We start from the raw sequence: 7,607 nt of genomic DNA on the forward strand, positions 1-7,607 counted from the left end.
ATCTCTGACTAGATGAATTAGGAAAAGAAGGGAAGACAATAATTTCCAATTCAGTCAGGAATAGAGAGAGGGAAATTACTACAGATCCTACAAACATTTAAAAGAATAAGAGAAAAAAAAAAAGAAGATAATAAGGGAATATCATGAACAACTTTAAACCAATAAATTCAACAAGTGAAATTATATGGACAAAGTCCTTGAAAGACGTAACATAACAAAACTGAAAAAAAAGAAAAGGAGTCCTTTTCTGGTGGTACCATGGGTTAAGCACTGGGCTGCTAATCGCACAGTTGGTGACTCAAACCCACCAGCTGCTCACCAGGAGAAAGTTGAGGCTGTCTGCTGCAGTAAAGACTCAGAAGCCCTAGAGAGCAGCTGCACTCTGTTGTATGTGGTCCTTATGAGTCGGCACTAACTTGATGGCAATGGGTTTAGGGGTATGGGTTATACCTACTAAGGAAATTAAATATACATAGTATTTTTACAGACACCTGGTGTGGCACTGTAGGAGAAGCACTGGACCACAAAGTCGGTGTAAACTACAAAGCTGGCGGTTCAAACCCACCAGCCACTCCTCAGAAACTCTGTATGGGGTCGCTATGAATCAGAACCGCTGGAAGGCACTTAACAACATAATATTTTAACACAAATAGTGCACATATGATTTGTGCAAAAATATGATAATTTTAAATCTCACAAAGAAAGCTCTAGACCTAGGTGGTTTCACTGACAAACTCTTATCAAATACTTATGCTTAATATAAATGTTACACAAACTCTTTGAGAAAACAGAAGAAAAAAGTAAAACTACCCAACTGACTCTATGAAGTAAGCACTGATTGCATGGATACCAAAAGCAAAGATCTCACACACATACACAAACTGCAGAACAATAGCCCTCACACACATGCCAAAAACCCCAACAAAGTATGGCAAATTTAGCAATATATTAGGGAGCATGGTGGCTCTGTAGGATAAGCACTGGACTGCGAACCAAGGGCAGTGATTCAAGCCCACCACACATTCCATGTAAGAAAGATGAGGCTTTCTGTTCCCACAAAGATTTATAGTCTCAGAAAGCCTACATAGGGTCTTTGTTCTCTCAATCTAAAATTTACTACATCCACTGCATCTCAACAGACTTAAAATCTATGTTTTGTAAGACCACTCAATATTTAACAACTACTAAACAATCAGATTCAAGGAGCTCTGGTAGCGTAGTGGTTACGAATCGGGCTGCGAACCTTAAGGTCAGCGGTTCGAAACTACCAGCAACTCTGCGGGAGAAAGATGAGGCTTTCTACTCCCGTAAAGATTTACACCCTCAGAAACCCTGTACAGGGTCGCTAAGGGTCGGAACCGACTCGACGGCACTTAACAACAACAACAAACAATCAGATTTATCATACCTCTGTTCTTCAACAAAGGTAGACAAACAGGTAGGTAAGTAAAGAAATGGGGATAATATTTCCCCTACCATGAGCCATAACAGACTAAAACGGGCTTTGATATAAGAGATAAGCCATGCAAAATCAAGCCAAGTGGGAAAACCAGAATCAATATATGAAGCAACAAATGTCACAATTCAAATAACTGACCTGAGGGATTGTTGTTGTGTTGTTGTTAAGTACCGTGGAGTCGATTCCGACTCATAGCGACCCTACACAGGGTTTCCGAGGCTGTAAATCTTTACAGGAGCAGATCGCCTCGTCTTTCTCCCGCGGAACCGCTGGTAGTTTCGAACTGCGGCTCACAGCCCGATTCGTAACCACTACGCTACCAGAGCTGATAATACTTTATTTACCACTATGAAAAAGAAACTATATCACTGATATCTAAAAGTCATAAATCTAAAAGCTGGGAGAAACACCAACATTCAGAAGTTCCTTTAAATTCCAAGGAAATTACCTCAGAACAAAATAAAAGAACAATTTTACTGGACTTGTGGTGGTCAGCATATTAAAACTCACACCCTAAAAGGGCTTGAGTACAGGTTTAGATCCATTTGTGAGTGAAAATCCAAAGTCTATGAATATTAATACCAGTCACCAGTTGCTGTCAAGTCATTTCTGACTCATGGCAACCCCGTGTGTGTCAAAAGAGAACTGTGTTTCATAGGGGGTTTAATGGCTGATTATTTGGAAATAGAATGCCAGACCTTTCTTCCATGGTGCCTCTGGGTGCCCTCTAACCTTTTGATTAGTAGCTATTTGTAACATCCAGGAACTACTGAATAATAGTTAACATTCTGCGTCATGCACTATTGTAAACACTTTTACAGAAATTCATTCATTTAATCCTCAGAGCAACCCTATGCCATACATAAACTACAAATGGTGAAATTCGGGCCAGGAGTAAAGTAACTTGCTCAAGCTAATACATCTGGTAAGTAGTGGGACTAGAATGCTAAACCAGAATTCTATACTGCCTCTCAAGGGGAGTAAAGGCTATTCACCAGTAATCTTTTGAAACTAGAGATTGATGACAGAAGACCAACGAACAAGCTTTCTGTGAGACAGAAGACTGGCTCAGCTCCACAGGTCCGACCTAGGCAGCTCTTCTCACATACAAACTAGGTTTGGGGGCTGAATTAGCCAAACAATTACTGTCATCCCATTCTGCCTGGACTGGAGAAATGGGAAACCAGGTTGATCAGGACTTTAGAGTTGGTTCACTTAAAAAGCCTGCATTTATTTGGGGGAGAGGGTAGACAGCACGGAGTAACAGCCTTGGAAACCCTATATGGCAGTTCTGTTCTTACAGGGTCACTGGGAATTGGAATCCATTTGACAGCAATGTTTTGTTTTTAGGGGGTGGGAAGGAAGTTGGAGTTTACGTTAACAGTGGTGGGATATTTTGGAAAAGGATAGTGATAATGGTAGAAAAACAGAAAAATGTAATGAGTTTAAATTATAAATGTGAAGTTGTATTGGCAGATGTTTTGGTGTGCATAAATTTTCACAATTAAAAAAAAAAAAAAAGAGGGAAAAAAAGTACATATGCAGGTTATTGTTGGGCATTGATGGAATTTCAATGAATGGAGACGCAGAGAAAATTCAAGCGTTTTTCCCCCCAGGCTGCCAGCATATTCTGATGCAATACCATCTCTACCAGCTTTGGAAAGGAGGGCAAAGGAGAAGCAGAGCTAAAAACCAACTTAAGTGCTGGCCAAGCTTCCTTAAAAGAGCTTGGATCCTTTTCTACAAGAATGGAGAAGACAACTGCCAGAACCAAATGAATCTTTGGGCACTGCTATGGCTCCAGGTGGCAATACTTTCCAGACTTTCATAGCACTGGCAAATTAAATAGCAATTCCAGCCTGTGGGTGCTCCTAACACATAACAGTTTAGAGAAGCCTGGGCCGAGTAGCCTCAGCATTTTGGTGAACCCAGTGGTGTCGGGCATTTAGAAAAGAGGGCTTCCTTCTCTCTAGATACTTCTCAAACTCCAGAACTTCTGACTGTGAAAAAAATTTTGTCAGCCCTAGTTATTTCCCTTGTTTTACAAGCAACCACCTTCCTCGTTTGAAGCACACACTGACGCCTTTACATCCAAAACCAAACCAAATCCACTGCTATGGAGTTAATTCCTGCTCAAAGTAATTCCTACTCAGAGTGGCCATACAAGACCATATAGGACAAAGAAAGACTGTCCAGAGGGTTTACAGAATTAAGCTGCCACATCTTCCTCCCACAGAGCAGCTGTTAAGTTTGAACAGCCAACCTTTTGGTTAGCAGAGGAGCCCTTAACCACTGTACCATCAGAGCCCCTTCCTTGAAGTGCAGTTTCTCTAAAAGATTCATCATGAAAAATAAGACAGTAAGAAACACTAGCTGGTGCTGTTCTTCCTAGGAGAGAAATAATATACCAATAAACTGCTGAGAACTCATAAAGGCATTTCAAGGAAATGAATGAAAGTGATAAGGTCCCAAGCTGAAACGATTTTCTTCGTCCTCTAATCCTTACTAAATCTAAAGATGTATGGCTGACTAGATATACACGTTTCAAATCCAGACTCAGGGACATCATTTTAGGCATGTGACAAAACCTTAGAATCCATGTGTGGAAAATGAGAGTTTATAGTCTGTCTTCAAAAAGGATGTTTGTTGCTATTGTTACATGCCATTGTGACCCTATAGAGGGTTTCTATGGCTGTGCATCTTTGTGGAAGCAGAAAGCTTCATCTTTCTCTCACAGAGCGATTGGTGGCCTCTAACCGCCAACTTTGTGTTTATCCTACAGAGCCATCTGCTCCCACTAAAGGATGGTGGGGTGGATGTGTGCCACCGAATGGGTTCCGACTCACGGGGACCCTGTATAGGATTCCCAAGGCTGTAAATTTTTACAGGAGCAGAAAGATTCATCTTTCTCCCTCGAAGCAACTGGTAGATTTGAATTACAGATCTTGCAGTTAGCAGCCCAGCTCATAACCACAATGATACCAGGACTCCTTAATAAAGGATGTCGTGGGCATTAAACTAGGTAATAAACTTAAATTGTGCTCAGCATGACAGCAGACATTCAGTAAACAAAGAGTACCTCTTACTCTTACCCCTGTTCTCTTCCACACCTCACCTTACCTCACCCCACCCCACCACACCTTTGTACTATAAATCCCTTCAAAGGCCTTATCATGCACCACTTCCTAACAGCAGATGCATATGGGTGAAAATTGCTCCTTAGGGTCCCCTTACTGAAGAGGGATTTGGTTGAGTCTGTGCTTGAAGGCTAGTGAGGAACTCTTGGCCGAGAAATCCAAGCCCAAGCCCAAGGAAGCATGAACGGATACTGAGCCAAAGGCTTAGTGGCGTCTGTGGTTTACAAGTACATCCCCTTCCTCTCAACGCTGAGAGGGTCCAAGTACGTTCCCGATCCTACAACTTGGTGGAGGGAGCGAAAGGTGACTGACACGAAGAGTCTGCCCGCTGGGCAACGCAAGGAACAGGGAATACTGATAAGAGTTAGGCCCTTCCCAGGTGGGGGCAGCCAGAAGCGTTGGAGCCTCTCACCCCCGCTCATCAGCAGGGGCCCTCACACCTCAAGGCTGGGGGGCTTCCCAAGAGTACCGCCACTGTCCCCCAGCTCAAATAGAGCCGCAGTGGCCGGCAAGAGAAACATGGAGGCCTGCGGACGCAGTCGAGACCCCAAACCTGGATTCGGGAATGTGGTCAAAGAGGGGTCACAGGGGGAGGAGATGGGCGGGGAGAACCCTGGGAGGGGCGGGGTTCCGGGGGGGACAAGAAGTCGGGACCTCCAGTTTTGGAGGCTAGGGGTTTCCACCTGCCTCCCGGCAATGCTCCAAGCGCCCCCTCCAAACGGGGTCTCTACCGCCACAGAGCGGCAGTCCGACTCCCCTTACCTGGCTCGGCTGTTCTGCCTGCTCCGAGGACGCCATCTTTCTAAGGCCTAACTAACCTATCGCCGCTGGGCGAGGCTTCTCCCAAATGCCTTAGCTCTCGCTCTCCCGCCCAGACTAAAGTAGCCTGAACTGAGCAGGTCGATGGGGAACGGAAAGGGGAGGAGGGAAACCTGGGTGTCTAATTTACCTCAATTTCCCAGTCTCTGCTTTAGAAAACAGATTCGAGGTCTATCCCTTCTGTATTGTATCTGCATATTATTCTTATTGAATAAATCTGTCTATTCCCACAGTGCCTTGGACACTACTACTACTACTCGCTAATTATTTAATAAATGAATGAATGGGATGAAGCTTGGAAATTAAACGTTAATACCATGTGGCGCTCTGGGTTAATGCGCTGGCAAGCAAAATCCGTTTGATCCGTAAGGTTGGCGGTTCAACCTCACCTGACGCTCCTAGGAAACCTTATAGAGGGTTACTATGGGTTAGAGCCGACTCAACAGCACTTGTGGCGCTGTAGGATAAACATGGGACCACAAGGTCTTTTGAACTGCAGGGCTAGCAGTTCGAACTCACCAGCCGCCCATCGAAAACCCTGTATAATCTCTATGAGTCAGACCGACTCCACCGGACTTAACAACACCAGGTAAGATCAGCACTTGACTGCAAATCAAAGGGTCGCCAGTTCAAACTCACCAGTTGTTCCTCGAAAACCTCTTAAAGGCTCTCTATGAGTCGGAACCAACTCACGGCACTTAAAAACAAGCATGTAGGATAATCACTGTACGGCTGACCATAAGATTGGAAACCTTGTACAGGGTTGCTGTAAATTGGAACCAATTTCACAGTACTTAACAACAACTATTCAAAAACCCAAAAGGGAAAAATATTCTCAAGCTGAAAGAGCTGAAGAAATAAATCAAACATAGAGTTTAAATATTGAAGGATTCATTGGGCAAAATGGGCAGGAGAAAGAAGAGACTTTTTGCTCCAATAAAGATTTACAGCTTGGAAACCCTATGCAGGGTCACTATGAGTCAGAATGAATTCCACTGCACACCACCACCACCATGGACAAAATGGAGTCCTGGTGTGGGACTGTAGGGAAAGCAGTGGACTACAAGGTCAGTTTGAACCACAAGGCTAGTGGTTCAAACTCACCAGCCACTCCTCAGAAATCCTATACAGGATCGTTTGGGTTAGAACAGACTCAACAGGGCACTTAACAACATGGGCAAAATATTGAATGATACAGGAAGCATTAAAAGAAGACAGAAGGAATAAACAATCACTGTATCAAAAAATAATTAGTCTATGTTCAACCATTTGAAGAGGTAGCATATGATCAAGAAGCACTGGTATTAAAGAAAGAAGTCCAAGCTGCACTGGTAGTATTGATGAAAAACAAGGACCGCTCCAGATATTAGCAATTGAAATATTTCAACAAACTGCTGCAATGCTGGAAATGCTCACTAGTCTGTGCCAAGAAATTTGAAAGACAGCTACCTGGCCAACAGATTAGAAGAGATACATATTTGTGTCCATTCCAAAGAGAGGTAACCCAGTGGAAAGCAGAAGTCATCAACAATATCATAATATCACATGCAAGCAAAATTTTACTGAAGACAACTCAAAAATGGTTACAGCGAGAGCAGCCAGAATTTCAAACAAGACTAGATTTCAAATGAAGGATGTTGACTGAAAACAGAGAGTACCAGAAAGATGTGTTGTTGTTATTGTTTTGTTTTGTTTTGTTAGGTGCCATCGAATCTGTTCTAACTCATAGTGACCTTACAACACAACAAAACACGGCCTGGTCCTGCCCCATCCTTACAAACTTTCTTAAACATGACGCCATTGCTGCTGCCACTGTACCATTCTATCTCATTGGAGGACTTCCTTTTTTTTGCTGACCCTTCACTTTTCCAAGCATGATGACTTTTTCTCAGGACTCATCCCTCCTGATAATATGGCCTAGTGTGAAAGACAAAGTCTGGCCATCCTGACTTCTAAAGAGCATTCTGGTTGTATTTCTTCTAACACAGATTTGTTTGTTTTTCTGGTAGTCTATGGTCACTGAAAACTCTATGAATAGCAGAGAAACATTGTCAGATACAGGACTGGAAGGTGGGAAGGCACTCAGAATGCGACTGGGGAAAAAAATGCCTCCTCAAAGTAGGGTTGACCATAATGACATGAATACAGTTAAGCTCAGAGGAGAAAAGCACACAGAACCTGCATTTGCTGAT

This window comes from Chrysochloris asiatica, unplaced genomic scaffold, assembly GCF_000296735.1.
Source record: "Chrysochloris asiatica unplaced genomic scaffold, ChrAsi1.0 scaffold00090, whole genome shotgun sequence".
In the NCBI taxonomy this organism is placed as follows: domain Eukaryota; kingdom Metazoa; phylum Chordata; class Mammalia; order Afrosoricida; family Chrysochloridae; genus Chrysochloris; species Chrysochloris asiatica.